The sequence below is a fragment of the Panicum virgatum genome, chromosome 1N (genome assembly GCF_016808335.1).
Source record: "Panicum virgatum strain AP13 chromosome 1N, P.virgatum_v5, whole genome shotgun sequence".
Lineage (NCBI taxonomy): Eukaryota > Viridiplantae > Streptophyta > Magnoliopsida > Poales > Poaceae > Panicum > Panicum virgatum.
This window is the reverse complement of record NC_053145.1, coordinates 16,776,504-16,793,506: the sequence shown is the minus strand read 5'-3', so window position 1 is coordinate 16,793,506 and position 17,003 is coordinate 16,776,504. Positions and strand designations below refer to the sequence as shown.

The 17,003-nt window shown below is 44.4% G+C and overlaps 1 long non-coding RNA gene across 1 annotated transcript; it reads left to right on the top strand.

The window, feature by feature from the left end:
* Positions 1-13,559: 13,559 nt before the first annotated feature.
* Positions 13,560-15,427, top strand: LOC120655361. Its single transcript, XR_005667441.1, has 4 exons — positions 13,560-13,967; positions 14,615-14,690; positions 14,888-14,964; positions 15,224-15,427. It is a non-coding gene; the product is annotated as an uncharacterized LOC120655361 (long non-coding RNA).
* Positions 15,428-17,003: the final 1,576 nt, after the last annotated feature.

Below are 17,003 nucleotides of genomic sequence, written 5' to 3'. Positions count from 1 at the left end.
ACATAAACAGATAAGAATTTTCGTAGTTTCAATTGACACATTTATTATAAAGAAAAGGAAATAATTAAACCATATGGACCGAACGGTTAAAGACAACAGCATGTAGAGATCACTTACGACAGCAGCAGGGAAGATAGGTTTCTGGCAGTTGAGCGCGTCAAACCTCGCCTTGTGGCCCACCGTGTTCCTCCCTCGCCTGCTTCAGGATGCCGACGACGGAGAGCAAGGCCCAGAGATGCGTCAGGAACTCCCCGCCTTGCGCCAGCTGATCGACATGCACATCCACAGTTTCCTTGGAATCGGAAGGAGCGATGTACAGGATGGTCCCTGCCCAGAACTCTGCCATCACCTTCCAGCGCAGTTCGACTTGGAGCTGATCAATCAGTTGCTTCCCGAGCTTGACACCTTTCTGGAAGGTCGTCAGGCTATCACCTGAAATTTCACATCTTTGAATCGCACTTTCCTTCTCCTCCTTAAGCATCCTTGTTAGTCCTAGTAGATCTTTTGCTTTGTGCAAGACTTGTTGAAGCCTCGTGCGCTCATCCTCCTCCTCCGGAGACATACCCCTTCGTGCCTGCCTCAAGACTGATTGAAGCACCGTCATCGTGTTTTTGCTTTTCCCTGGTAGGATCTCTGGAAGAAATGCCACCAGGTACGCTCAGTATCCTGACAATGCTGTAGCAGCTTCATGATCATCAGAGTCGATTCCCTTGTCAAATATGTTGCAGTACCAGGTTGCAATGTGCCACATCAGGATGGTGTCCGTGTGATTCTGAGTCTCCTTATTGATCCATGAGAATTCAGACCCAACCTGGTTTCTCTCTAGAGTTTTGGTGCCCCTGGTTAGCTGAGGGCCATCTTCATCGAGAACACGATGAAGCTCGACGGCAAGAATTCTTTTGACGCTGTGCGGCAGGCTGACAGGCTCTTCTTCTTCTGGGTGATGCTTAATGAAACTATATGAGACATAAGAGAGCATATGTTTCTTGAACAAGGATACGCATGTATTCATGTGATTGCGGCGGTCATAAGCAAACCACTCAAGTTACTGTAGGACTGTAAACCAATCCTGTATCTTAAGGATATTTCTTCAGAGCATTAAATATTGTACGCCAGTACATTGGCAAAATAGGTCTTCTTTGGAGCCACTCAACTAGGGCAATGATGAAAACTTTTACTGCTGAAACGTCCAATGCTAACGTCACACCACTAGCCGTGAACAACCGGCCGCCGAGCAAGTATTCTCCAACAAAAAAACGACAACAATAGCTAGGTATATCTGTAACAAGAACAGGAATTGATATATCTAACCACATGGTGACTGTACAAGGTTTCTTCATTCTTTGATAGAGGCTGTTGATAGTTATATTGGTCTAAGATGCCTGGTTTTTTTTTTGAAACTTTAGATGCCTGGTTCGATAGTGGAGAGCAGGTGGTCGTACAAACTTAAGATGCCTGTGTCGATTCAATATATACAAACCCACTACATACATCTGCTTTTGATGTCCATTGCAACTATTGTATAATTTTCCGCACGGCGCCCTGTCTGTGGTCCGTTTGGCTCCACACTTCTTACAAAATCACGAGTCTCCGCTGTCATCTGCGTGCTAGTCATCACTGCAAAGTAAACAGCTGTCAAATATAATTAAACTTATACGACGAGCTTTGGTACGACTCTCAAGGATGGTGCTCGCGGTAGGTAACCTTTACAGAAAGACCTCATGGCCCGTGAGGCGGTGACTTTATTTGGTAGCCATTCTTCCCCATGTGTTGGGTCGAAGCTACCATGAAGATCCTACACGGCCAGGTTGCACACGTAATATGTGCCAGAATTGCAAATACACTTCCATACAATTGTTTCCAAAGAAAAGTGACTAGGAGTACCGTGACACACATGTACACTCGGTTTAGCTGCCCAAATTTGTCATTGTGTGTTATTAGCAAAATTTATGTATATAATTATTATCGCTATTTTTATTATTACTATTCCTTATAGGGGGCCCAACTCTAATCGCTCCCCCCGGCCCCCCAAATCAGGACCGGCCTTGCTCACACTCTCCCTATTCTACAGTAAGGTAGTGAACTAAACAAGAGACTCTTCTTCTCTTCAAATGATGTGTGTTACAAGTGAGGTAAGGGCTGCTATTTATAGTGCTTTGGAGGTCGGTATGAAGCAAGTTTGTGTCTGGTACAAGGTATGGCAATTGCTTGACTCCCATGCGAAAGATGGTGCTGGGAGGCTGACATGTGGGGCCGGCCGGCCTATGGGCACCATCAAATCCCCACCGACTTCTCTGTGAACACTCCTGATTGCTTCTGGAGGTTGGTAACGGTTGCTTCAGTCTTAGTGGCAGTTAGTAGGCCGGCCGGCCGGGCTCCTGCAGCTTTTTGTCCCTCCAATGCACTGGCATGTTGATCAACGGTTGCACATTCTTCTTGAAGATGGTTTCGAGATTGGGGCTGAGCTTAGCCACTACGTGTGGGTCCATCCATGGTTCAAGCCTTTCGACTGTAGGATGTAAATATTGGACGAGTGCAATTTGAGATGGCTTGGCTTTGTGATTATCAGCACTCTGACAAAAATTGAGCTTGAAACTCCACAGTGGCTAGGCCGCCCGGCATAGCAAGGGCGGCTGACCTGTGATAGGCCGGCCACCCCGGGAATTTTCCCAGTTTTGGCCCCTTTTTTGCACCCTTAGTTCCTGCATTCAAATGCTCACCAAAACATATGGAACTTGTTAGAGTAAATGAATTTGGCAAGATTATAGCCTTAAAAGCATGAAATCCGGAGAAATGTTGGTGATAAAAATCATCGAAATTGACCGCCAACACTGGTCAGTAGTCACATAATTGGTATTCCAGCTCAACACCAACCGATTTGGTATTGTGATTGTGTCCACCTCTTCATAGGCTATGCTGCTTAATGTTGTGCCCTGTTAATTTCGATTCCAAATAAAGTGCTGAAATGCTGATACACAACAGATTGTGTCCACTTCTTGTTGGCGTTTCTTATACCCGATAGAATAGATATTCTACAAGCGCACAGAATCACCGCTGTAGCACTTCACCTTAGAGTATTCCAGTGTATTGTATTTTTCCTCAGGGAAGCACTATGGTAAAGAGTATCATAAATTGAGTGTTAACTGTACTAGCTTGATCGACCGACTGACTAGACGGGGGTAAGCTAGATAGTTAAGTGAGATAAATGGCCAGGCGATGACCGAGTGACACACGGAGGTTCAACTCCTTAGAGAGGTAACAACTGTGAGGACAACGAGCAAGAAAAGACACCTAATACACTTCTGAACTATCGAGCTAGCCTCTCTAGATCAGACTAAACACCTAACTAGTTCTCGGAAAAGCAGAGCTTACCTCGGCGGCTGGAAGAGGAAGGACTTCAGAAAGAGATGAGAGGGGAGTCCAACGACATCCTGCACTACTACTATGAAAACACTCGAACGTGGTGGCCTACAAAAGGACGGATAGGGTTGTCACCACCTACTGACTACCACAATGGTTCCGTGGGGTGGAACACACTTTCTAGCTAACACTAAGGTTAGACACCACGTCTGCACTCGGTGTTAGGATTTCTCTCGAAGCCTTCGAGAGAAATCCCCCACAACCTAGAGCACTAACTTGAGATACTCTAGTCCGGGCGAAAAAACCAGTAAGATAAGATCCCGATCACTTAGAAAGATAACTTAGCCAAAGCTAAAGGAAAACTTCCGCGCTCGAGCTAGACATTCAGACTCGAGTAAATAAAATACAGCGGAAAGTAAAGCTGACTCAGAAAAGTAAAAAAGATAACTTATATTGATAATGTCAAAAGAGAGATACAAGAGCTGTACCAGACTTCCGACGACTCCGGAATCCCGAGCAAGCTCGACTCGACTCTAACTCCCAAGCTACTAACCTACTCTAGAAAGTACAAGTGAAGAGAGAAGAGCTCCAATGGTGTGTGTTACAAGTGATGGATGGGTTCTCTATTTATAGGCTTTCAAGGTCGGTTCCTGGCCAGTACTGCAGTTGGCGTCAGTTGTATGCAGGTAAGGCGGTTGAGCTTAACTTCCACGCCAAGACCTAGCCTGAGGGGCTTCCAAATGGGGCCAGCCGGCCTCCCCTAGGCCGGCCGGCCTGGGGGTGAGGCCATCTGGCCACCGCCTTTGCACGGACGTCCCTGATTGCTTCCTGAGGTCGGTATTTGTTGCGTGGCCCGAACGCTGACAGTTGTAGGCCAGCTGGCCTAGGGGAGGCCGGCTGGCCTCCCTCTGGCCCAACTCGGCCCTCTGTTGTGCCGACGTTTCCTCTGCGTTCTTGTGATCTTGCCACGGTGGTGGATCGTGTTGACATTTCTAAGCGTCGCCACTAGGAGGGGTTAGTTCCTAGCAACGCCGCCATGGAAATGCTGTGTTGGTATGTCTTAACATTTACAGAAGGATCCGCAAGCGCACGGATATACCATTGTAGCATTTCACCCGGAAGTATTCAGGGTATCGTTATTTATATTTTCCCAATGGATGGCTAGGTTATGTAAAGATATTTACTAGTTCCATAACCATAACACGTATGAAGTAAGATGCAGACTACTGACTACACAGGGGTAAGTGATAAATAACGGACAATCAGGGGTAATGTGACCCACACAGAACAGCCAACTCTCATGAATAAAGAATAAACAAGCAATCCTAAGGTTAGTGGGAGCATAGGCACAGATTCCTAGTATACTATTCATGTTAGCAGTTAAGTTACGTTAGCTATATGCTTAGAACTACAGGTGCTGGGAAATTAGGGACATTGGGGAGAATGACCCGCACTGGAGAACATCTAGTCCAGTTTCATCTTTGCATGAACTCTTACACGATACCCGAACATTGGGGAGTACGCTAACCGAGAAGCAGCTTCCCGGCGGACCGACAAGGCTATCACCATCTACGGTCTACTCCAGTCACACCGTGGAGCACCGTCATATCCAAAGGATCCCGCATACCTGGGCACCATGCCCGCATATGAGGTCACTACCCTAGCACCCCTGGGTCCCCCACCCTTCGGATGGACAGGTAAGATGTTAAGGCAAGCCCGAAAGCACAACAAACCGATATCCTTACCCAGATCATCTGGTCTAAGCAAGCAACTAATATAACTTGATAAAGCACAGATCAAGACTAAGCAAGCTACGAACATAGTAAGATAACCAAGAACAAACTCAGAATGAATAGCATAACAAAAGTCGGAATGCAAAGCCATACCAGAGGCCGAGGATTGTTTGCCGACCCCGAGGATGAATGGATTCACTAAGGAGATGAAGTACTAGCCCAGCTCCACTACCCTAAGGAGTACAAGCCACAAGTGAGTGTGAGAGAGAGGCCTTCAAGTGGTGTGTGTGGTGAGAGTGGTGGGAGGCCCCTTTTATAGCTCTTGAGGTCGGTTCCCGCCATCTCTAAACATGGAAACATGCCAAACCGCTATTGGAAGGAGAAGATCAGCCTTCCTGCCAAATTCATCGTGTTTGGCTGCCAGGTGGGGTCGGCCGACCCCCCTGTGCCGCCTCTGGCCACCGCCTTTCTCTGGTACACTGTCTGGTGGGTCCTGATGTCAGATGGTCGGTGCCGGGGCTTAGTTGGTCGGTTTGGTCTGGTTTGTGGGCCTCCTTTGCATGTGTTACGCAGGACGCGATCGTTTGCGACTTTGTCTGCGTATTCGTCGTGTTTTCTTCTTATTTCGAACTTGTGCTCCTGAAATCATGGATCTTCGAAAACAACTGTGGAGCTAGGTTAGTTATACAAATATATGAGTAAGAGGTATAGTTTTCCTTCTTGTATGAGTATAGTTGACTGTCATATTTCGCACTTAACAACCGTCAACAACACCCCCAAGTTAGCATTTTGCTCATCCCGAGCAAAACAAGGCGCTCGTTGTTGATCAGGAGTTGCTACAATGTTGAATTTCCAACTTATACTTAGGCACAACCGAATGCCTCTTACCTTCATTTTGAATAAGTTGGCCTTTTGTTCTTACCTCTTACCTTACTCCTGTGGATCTTATAGCTTCACCTCATCTTTGGTGGTTGAGAGTCAGAACAATATCATAGAGTGCTCATATTTCTTGATCTTTAGTTCAACCGTCAATCCGGAGGTTTTGTAAAGTTTTTCAAAAGAAATTTATAAAGTTCCTCGGATGATCTCTCGGATCGCTTAATGTGTGTAATTCCTTACCAAGGCATTTTATTGTGCCTTTCTTCCTCAACCTATCTCTAATGGCTATTTTTGGGGAGCTGTAGGTATGGAGGATTTGAACGCATATCTGCTTCTTATATTTCGCTAAGTCAAAGACTGGATCCAAAGGAGAAACATGTCATAAACCTTGATCAAGATGTGCAAGTGTGTGGATATTTTTGGTAGATGGTGTATGAACTCCTTTTGTATGCACCATCTGTCCTTTTCCTTTCTTTTTGGATAAGGGGCTATCTTTTTCTCTTCTTCTTTTTTTTTTGACATGCCTAAGCATGTGGCATACCTTTTTTGGGTATGCATCTTTTCTTCTTCTTTTTTTTTGACATGCCGAAGCATGTGGAATACTTTCTTTGGGTATGCATATTTTATTTTCTTTTTGCATAGCCCCATATTCTTGACATATTTTTGAGAGAGAGGTGTCATACATGGACTTGGAGTTTTATTTTGTGGATGGATGAATTTTTGCTTACTTCTAGTATAGAAGCATAGTATGTGGTGGAAACATGTACGTGATCTTGATCATGGGAGTATGAAATGAATCTCACTAAGGGTCACAACAATTTGACAAAGCTCAATGAGATAGCAAGTTGCATCTGTGAATGGTTTTGCAATGAAAATCAACATATGGCTTTGGATAGGAATTTCATATCACCGAGGAACTTTATTATATTTTTGTGTTTTCAAAATTAAATACTCCTGATATCAAGCATCACATAAGAGAAGATCATAGCAACTCTACCTAACCATATCATAGCTCACAACAGCTTAGATTTGGATCATGCTTTTTGCTACCCACAAGTTTCAAGTTTAAGGTTTGAACATTTTAAGCCAACAAACCCAAAACTAGGTAGAGCATAAAGTTGTAACTAAGCATATGAAGGAAATTAATAGAGCAACTATTCATCATCTCAACAAGAAAAACTTATACCATGCTTACTACACATACTAAAAGAAATATTTTTTGGTATGTTCTAAGTTTTGCAAATTTTTATTTGTTTTTAGTTATGAAAATTTTTATGAATTTCATGCAAGGTTATGAAAGCAGTAAAGAAAATGATACAAGTTACCTCTTGTGGGGGTCCTCCCTCAAGCTAGCTTCAGGCTCACTACGGCTGATCGGGGTTGAAACCCGTCCAGCGGCAGTATGCCCTCCACTCCTTCTGTCGCTGCAACTGCAACTGCTCCATGTCGTGGATTCTCTCACCAGTGTGACGCTGCCATGCTTGGGTAGTATCGATGTGTTGGTTCAGCGTCTCTTGTATGTTGTCGCCCTGCACCCGTAGCTCACCTAGCTGCTAGGTGATGGCACCGAAACCTCGGGACGAGGACGTCCGTCTGATGAGGTTCGGGGCTCCACTGGAGCTGGAACCGGTGGACCGGCGGCCTGGCGCCTGCCATGTCCACTCCTCAGTGCTGGCACTATGCCATGACAAACCACCGGCCTCATACTGATGTGAATAATGTGGCTATTGAGGTGGTGGTGTCGGCTCTGCCTCCCTTCTGGTCCTGCTTCTTGGTATCCTGCCAGGCAAACCAGAAGATCTATGCCTACGACCTCCTTCTCGTGGAACAAGAGGGATGGTTAGCGAATGACAATTATACAAATGAAACTCTGCATTGGGCAGTGTAATCTCATTTGTATAGCCAAAGTAAAAGAAAATCAAAGAGTCATTCGGGCCTTTCTTGAGTGTGTGACCTTGAATCAGATAAGCCTTGTCGATATACGTATGGTCGCCCTCAATGAAAGGAATAGAATTCCCCTCTAAGGCACCGATACGTATAGCGATATGAGTAATCAAAGAAGTGCACTCAATAGGACCCGTCATCTTGAAATTCAAAAGCCATTGCTTAACCAAAGCTTGCGCGGGGGAGATTTTGATCTCGTTGACCATGGCATAAAGTATGAGCAACTCATCGTTGCGCACGGGTCGGACATCATCTCTCTAAAAGAGAGTGATGGTTAACCACTTGTGTATCAACTGAAGAATTGGATTATGAATATCGCCTCATAGAGGTGCGAACTTGCCATGGACAACTTGACCCAAAATCTGGCCCCAAAATTCATGACGATTAAAACCGCGGCAAGCTTGATCAAGAGAAATCGGCCAGCGTTTGTTAAAATTGAGGTGACCGGCAAAAGTTTTCCAAGAAAGCAAATACTCTTTCCCGAAAAGTCGAAAATAAACCCCATTTTCCACCTCCCGAAGAGTGCAAAGAAATTGGATGGTGAGGAGTCGAGAACCGTACTCCTCCACGGGAACGAAGTTATCCCATCCAATTGCATGCCAAATGTTAGAGAAGTCTTCGTACATACCTATTTTGATGAGGAGGTCCGGATCGAATGCTCGGGTGTGGACAAAGCTTCTGTTCTTGAGGATGGCGTAGCCTTGTCGTTCATGATCATCCCGCAAGTCGAGGTACGGTGCATCTTCTGCATTAATCTCTATGATCTCGGCTTGCGGTTCGGCTTGCATCTCTTTGTACTGTTCTTCTTCCTCATAGTCCATCGTGCTTGGTGTAGGCGTAGGTTCGGGTGTGTACGAGCTTGAGCCACCCAAAGAATGGGATGAACTTCCACCCGTCATCTTCTTGAATGCGCCGGAGACCTTCCGCCCTAAGCCTTTCATGATGGAACAAAAACACATGCGACTCGAAACGGGTTACGTTGGTGAAATCGAAATGAATGTTCTTACCCGTGAGTTGCTTCTTCTTTCTTGCAGCAAAGAAATGAGAGAGAGAGGTCTCTTGAATTCAAGTCTTGAGCAAAAATCCAATGAAAACCCGAGAGCAAAGTTTGAGTTTGAGAGGGAGTGAGTGAATGAGAGTTGAGTGTGAGAGCTCAACACTCACTTCTCGGCCTCTATTTAAAGAGTAGCAGCCCGGGCACAACGGCTAGAAGATGGGCATAACGTCTAGTAGCCGTTGGAAAAAGCTGACAGGGGGGAGCTGACAGGTGGGGTCGGCCGACCCTAGGGTTCGGCCGGCCCCCCTGTGGGGCCCCTGGCTAACATCCAGGGCCCAGGTGTTCTTCCAACGGCTCTATGTTTTGAAATCTTGGGTGCCCGGCCAAACTTTGTCTCGAAAGATGTTCAAAATCATTTTTCAAAGGATTTTCATGCTCGAAAATATTTTTGGATTTTTGTGAAAGTCAGAAAAAGTGCTAGAAAAGTTTCTAGCATATAAGAGTGTTTTGAAAATTTAAATATGCAGTGGGAAAAATCGAAAAATTCGAGAAAAGTAAAATGGTGGAAAAGTAAATATGAGATACGTACCGATTTACCTTCGGCAAGGGCTCGTTGTTTTGAGTCTGACGAGCGTGACCTTTCTCCTGCTGTGATTACCATTACTCGGCTCATTTTGGAGAATTGGACGAGGACGAGCTTGTGACCTTATGCCACACCTTCTTGATTATTTTTATGGATCGTGTGGTCGTAGTGTCTTGATTGGGAGTGGTCACTTCGGCCTCTTCTTGTGTTCTTGGCCCGGATTTGATGTTGATCATTGAGCATTGTTCCTTCTTGGGCCGGAACGGGAATTTTTCTTCTTTCCCATTGATGTTGAAGCGGATTTCTCCAACTCCCACTCGATGTGTGCTTCGGCAGTGCTCAGGAATGGCCGCCCAAGGATGAGCGGTGTCTCTTTTGATATTTCCATGTCGAGCACGACGAAGTCAACTGGGATGATGTAATCTCGAACTCTGACTGGAACGTCCAGCGATTCCCTCTGGGTAGCGGACCGAAGAGTCTGCTAGCTGGAGGTGCATCGGTGTCGGCGTCAGATGCGTGAAGTTGAGTTTGTCGAAGATGACCTTGGGCATTACGCTGACGCTAGCCCCAAGATCACACAAGGCATTGCAGAAGTATTGAGTGCCAATCGAACAATTGATCGTTGGGCATCCCGGGTCTTCTTTCTTCTTTGGAGGTTGGTTGAGCATAGCAGCGCTACATTCTTCCGTAAGCTTGACAAACTTCATTGTGGGCAGCGGTCGCTTATTGTTGATGATGTCCTTGATGTAGCGGGCGTAAGTTGGTACATGCATCACATCCAGCAATGGGACGTTGACATGTATCTTCTGGATCATCTCAACAAACGAGTGAACTGCTCGTCCACGGTGAGGCAAACGGGAGGAAGCTTGTATCAAAAGTTTTCCGTGGATTTTCTTCCTTGGGTTCTTCAGAGTCATCAGGTTCTGTAGATTCTTCCTCCTCTACTTGTGGCCTTGCTGCTTTTTCTGCATGGTTAGGACGTGGTGGATCACGAGTTGACTTACCACCCCACGTGGTCACCGCATTTATCTTTTCTGAAAAGGGAACAACAGCAGCTATTTGCGCAAGTTGCGTTTCTATCATTTTGTTGAAACTTAGTTGATTTTTAAGAGCAGAAGAAAGAGTTTCAACTTTTGCATTTATGTTTTCCAAAATTTTATCATTGGCGGCAAGCTTTTTGTTTAAAGATTCATTGATTTTAGCTTGGCCAAAGACAAGGTCTCTCAAGGAGGGTTGGTTTGAATTGAAATTCGAATTGAAATTTGAGTTGAAGTTATTACCTCCTCCTTGGAATGGTGGGCATGCCTGACCCCACCCCCGGCCTCCTTGTGGACGGAACCCGGTGTTGTTGTTGTTGTTGATGTCAGCTGCATCTTCACGGGTCTCAGGACAGTCATTCCCCGAGTGTCCACCGTCACCACAAACCTCGCACGTTCAGTATGAGTTCATGGGATGGACAGGAACAGACATTTGTTGCCGGTTCCCTTCAACGAGTTTCTTCAGTAGGAGGTCCAGCTTGGCGGCGAGCATGTCCATCTCCTTGATGGTATGCATTCCGCCCTTTGTTTAGGGCTGGGAACGCTCCTCGTTCCAGCCCTGGTTGGAGACCATCTTTTCAATTAAGGCCGTAGCCTTGGCAATCGTCAGGTCCAGATAGGCTCCTCCAGCAGCAGCATCGAGATGGGCTCTGGATGTTGTTGTTAGCCCATTGTAGAAGCTTTGAAGTACGAGCCACTCATCCATCCCATGATGAGGACAAGCGAGTATGTATTCGTGGAGTCTCTCCCAAGCTTCAGTGATAGATTCCATCTCTGTGTGCTGGAAACTTGAAATTCTTCCACCACTACAAAAAATGTGGTGATCTATGACGAAAATTTTATGACATTTTAATGGAGCGTCACAATTGCATATAATCCATGACAATTTTCAAATTTTCGTCATGAATTTGAAGGTATGGGCCCTAGGCCCAAAACTTAGTGACGTTTTATTGAATTCGTCATAATTGAGCCCACATATTTTAACATTAATGTCATAGAAATCGTCATAGTTATTTTGACTATATATTTTGACATTCATCATTTTTATTCAAGTTTTGTTTCTCTTGTTTGATTCTTATCCAAGCTATGCTCTCAACTATGGTATGCTAGGCGTTATTTTTTTAGTTAAATTATCAGTATGGCTTAAAAGGAAAATAAATGAGTTATGCTCTCATTCATGGGATGCTAGGCATTATTTTTTTAGTTAGTATGACTTAAATTTGAAAAAAAGTGGCACAAGGGGTGGAGGGGTTCGTACCCTGGTCACAAGCGCAAGAGGCACCCACCTTTCCATTACACTACAACAATGTTTGCAACTACGTGCCAGGTATTAAGTGTTTAATACATATGTAGCCCATGTTTTAATTCAGAAAAAAGAGAGGCGCAAATGGGGATTCGAACCGGGGCCACCAAGACAAGAGTCGACCGCCCTACCAGTGCGCCAAACCTTAGCTTGTGAAGGCCATAGGCAATAAATGTTTTATGAATACCGAAAAGCCAGAGAGAAAAAACAGCGGATGCAGGAATCGAACCTGGAACTTTCCTCTACAAATGGTGGCACTTACCACTGCACCATCGTTCCTATTGTGACAGGCATCCATTTCTAGTCTTATTGTTTTACATCGAGTGAGATGAAGAACACATATAAAGTTCATTTTCTCTTTTTGATCCGGAATTAAAATTTGTAACTAGTATTTCTTCCTTGTATGATCTCCAAATTTGATGTTTCTTTTTTCTAGATTTTTCTAAAGTCATGATTTTTCATTTAATAGTGTTTGTTTGCATGTTAATTGCTATTTTCAAAAAAATTTCATATGGCTTGCTTTCTTCCACCTAAATGGTGAATTGAAAAAACATGTTTTTTACATAACAATTGCTAATGTAGCTTAATATTTTCTTATATTATAGCAAATGTAAGGTTGTATCCAAATTTGATGTGGATACGTGTTCGAAAATGTTATGATGTATTCAAATTTCAAAGTTTGACTTGAGTTGTAGGAAACAATGTGAGAGATCTATCCATTTTGTGAACAATATATCCTCCAATTATCATAAATCTTATGAAACTTTTTTGTCAAGCTTATGCATCCTTAAAATGATTCTATGCCAATTTATAGAATTTTTGTTGAAGTTTTAGGTATTATTATCATTATTTTGTTACAAGGTTGCAAATAGAAGTTTGAATTATACCTAGCAAACATTTAAAATTTTCTTCCATTTTTAAGATATGAGCTATAATTAAATGGATATACTTAAATATATTTTTTCGAGATTTTTTAGATATTATTTAAGATACTTGTGGTTCAAATAGTAATTACTTTCATCAAGCATGCAAAATTCATTTAAATGGTAGAAAATACCAAATCTGTTCGAAAATTCTTGAAACTCCTACAGAAAAGATTATAGGTAGTGTGTTATATATAAAAAATATATTGGTATATATAAGATAATTAGTTTTATATGTTACTTTACAATGGTGCAATAAAATGGAAAAAAAAATTGTTAGGTACGGGCTGTTTGTAGCTCGGCCTACTTGTCCCAATTATTTCTGACCATCCATTTTCGATCCAACGGCTGTAATCGTGATCACATAGTATAAAATCAGCTGAAACCCTAAATCCTCACATCCATTCCCCCCCTCCCCTCACCGTGCGCTGCGCCACTCCCTCTCCTCCCGAGCACCCCACGCCTGCACCTCCAAAGATCCGGTAGCGGCGATGGATCTCCACCTCCCCTGGCGACTACGGATCTCCAACCCGCATCCCCAGGCGGCCGAGTTGGGCTGCTGCGTGTGCAGAGCATCCCGGACGCACGGCCGGGGGCAGGAGCGTCGGCGTGGTGGCCGCCGCGATGCGGCGGTGGCAGGCGCAGGACGTCCTAGAGCGGTTGGGCTCCACGCTGCTCGCTGGGGCGTCGGTGCTCTCCCTGCCGGCGTTCCTTGTCATGGCCGCGGACGTCGTGGTGATGGCTGCGCCGTCGAGGAGGCGGCCGCCGCCAGGATCCAAGCTGCTGTGGCGGGGGGGGGGGGGGGGGGGGGGGGGCAACACCACGCTCCGCCGCATGCGGGCCCGCATCGACTCGCAGTCCCACCTGCGGACTCAGCGCCCTGCCGCGCTCGCATGGTCGACGCGGACCAAGTCGCCGCCATCGTGTCTTCTACCCGCGCGGGTGGGCAAAGGGGCGAGGGTGCGAGGAGGCCGTCGGCACTCGGCCTGCTCCGCTTTCGGAAGGAGGACGCCGATGCCTGTCGCGCTTGCGCTCAACCTAACCTCATTTGCCTCTCCTTCCTTTTCTGAGGAGCCGCGAAACCCTTATGGAGACTCTGACTGCATATTCTCGTGATCTCATTGCTGCTGGTGGTAGGTCCTGGTGCTATAGCAGGGGCGTGGAGGGCAGGCAAGAGAACTGAGGTGACGGCGTGTTGGCAGTGTTAGGTTAGTTTCTCTCTTCTTTACTTCGTCCTCTGAATAGCCTACCCGATGTAGAATTTTTTTAGCAATCCATTTTATCTGAGTTTGCAATTACCTCATCTGACACACAAGACAAAGAAGATGCTCACAGAGAAGGCAACACAAATGCTCCAGAAATTAAATGTATTTTCTCACCACATATTAGAACTTCTCAATGGTGCGAAAATGTGATATTGACTTCTGTGAATTGTGAATACAGTTTTGGACCTGTTAAACCAAGTTAGCTACTGCTTAGTACACACGTTTCGTGCTAAAAAGTAATGGGAGCTAGCACTTTTTGCATATCTAATGGTGATAGTTCAAGTGCATTTCATTTTATGAAATATTGAATCACACTTTTCTTTCAATAAAGTGACTTAGCTCAGGATACTAAGCCTATTTCTTCTTCAGCTCCTTTTCATGGCGCTAAGAAGCAGCGTTAAAATCTTAGTGCATTCCTGCATAAGGACCTACATAGTCTTCTATGTTTAGATTCAAATCATTTCTATGTTTATTTAAATAATCTACGCCCACACCTCATGAACTGTGTGCTAACCTTTTTTCAATGTGTATGCTGATGTCTGACAATAAGTTGTTTCTTTTTCCAAAAAATGGTCTTTCTCTGTGTGCAGATCAAGAGGGAACAGCTCATCAGTTCTGACTTCTGAGAAGCTCAAGTAGCTCCTAATGGTACACAGTTAACATTAGGTACTTGTATGTGTGCATTCTCTGTCCAAGGAAATTGTTCTGCCAAGCTTTAAAATTGCTAGGAATAGAGTGTTCCTCATATATGCTTATCCAAGTTCTCTGATTTAGGTGTGCGTCCTCTGACCTATCAGTTATCTGCATCATGATTGAATGGTTTTCTTTTAGTCACTTGTCTAAGTTTTTTACGGATTGTACAGCTGCAGCCAGAAGAAAAACAGAGGTGCATGGGCAGTTGATCCGGATAAAGATAACCATGGTCTCGACGAGTGTTCAGGTGAATTGAACTCCTAAGGGATTTTTTCTGATTAGTTGAGCTTTCAGTTTTATTCCTTTGCATGTTTCAGCAGTGATAGGAATTCGATCCATCTTTGCACAGATGGTACAGATTTTTTTTCCTTCGAGTGCTTCTAGTGTCAGAGTGCTTCCATGGTTTCTTATCCTGCAGAATGCTTAAAAAATCTGCTAGTTTCAGTATTTTCCATCACAAATATTGCCTTCTGATTAATATTTGGCAATGTGCCCTTCCATGTTAGGATGAAATGGAACAAGAAACAAGTAATGCGAAGACATGGGAAATTCGAGGCAAATATTGGAACCTTTGCTATTTTTGTTTCTAGTATATTGCTTTTGATGCAAGATGACAGCATGTAACTTGCTATTTTGATGTGCTTCTCAATGTAAATATGAGATATTCTATTTGATTTGATGTTGTGGTAAATGGGTTGAAAATTTTAGTATATCTTCTAGACTAAAATAGCTATTCTATTAAAAGGGTTGAGAATTGGGCCCAATTTGATGCTCAGTTCAAAATTGGGCTGCAAAAAATGGCCCTAGCTCTAAAATGGGCCTATTAACAAATGGGCTGCTAACGCATTATCCATGTCAGCTGCCACATCAGCACTACTTTCCATGCCAGCAGCCACGTCATTTGCACATTATTATTGCCATCCACATCATTTTTCATGTCATCAATGTGTGACGTGGCAAATGAATTTGTGACGAAAATTATATTGTTTGTGACGTTTATTTTCATCACAAAAATTGGGTTTGGGTTGGGCTTTGGGGGCCCGGGAGAATTCTATGACGGTTTCAAAACGTCATGGATCAAGTAATCTATGACGAAAATTTAAGGAACGTCATGAGGTGTGATCTATGACGCTCAATAAATGACGTTATTTGAGATCGTCATAGATGCTGTTTTATGACGGTTTTTCAGTGATCTGTGATGAAATTCAATCGTCATGGATCAACAGATTTTTTGTAGTGCACGTAGGGCATTTGTTTTGCCCAACGGGAAGAATTTAGCGAGGAACGCCGTGGAACATTTGTCCCACGTGCTCACGGCTTCCTTGTTCTGATAAAACCACTGTTTCGCCTTCCCCAGGAGGGAGAACGGAAACAGGCTGAGCCTAATGGCGTTAGCCGTAACGCCCCGTATAGTTATGGTCTTGCAAAGCTCCAGAAAGTTCTGGAGATGGGCGTTGGCGTCCTCATTCGGCTTGACACAGAATGGGCTAGCCTACACCATGTTTATGAGGCTGGACTTCAGCTCAAAGTTCATGTCCCCAACATCAACATTGGGTCCAGTTGCCACATAGGCAGCTGAGGGGACGGAGAAGTCGTGGAGAGTCTTCTCAGCCATGGGTTCGGTGATTGTTGTTGGTGCTTGGAAAGCTGGCTCGCTTGTCCACTGCGAGATCGGAGGAGGGACGACGCGAGGTCATACCCTTCTCACGAGCTTCTCGGGATTTTCAACAAAGTTTGTCGGCAAGGAGAAACTAGACATACACTACCCTATTTTCATCCAATCAGAAGAAAACAAAAAGATAAACACATTAGCCTGTATAAGTAGTAGCTACCTCTTACTCATATTGCCAAGTCTATGTGCTTAGTAAAATCTTTACACCTAGTGCCATCCCCAGCAACGGCGCTAGAAATGCTTGTTGACATTTCTAAGCGTCGCCACTAGGAGGGGTTAGTTCCTAGCAATGCCACCATGGAAATGCCATGTTAGTATGTCTTAACATTTACAGAAGGATCCGCAAGCGCACGGATATACCGTTGTAGCATTTCACCCGGAAGTATTCAGGGTATCGTTATTTATATTTTCCTAAGGGATGGCTAGGTTGTGTAAAGATATTTACTAGTTCCATAACCATGACACGTATGAAGTAAGATGCAGACTACTGACTACACAGGGGTAAGTGATAAATAATGGATAATTAGGGGTAATATGACACACAGAACAGCCAACTCTCATGAATTAAAAATAAACAAGCAATCCTAAGGTTAGTGGGAGCATAGGCACAGATT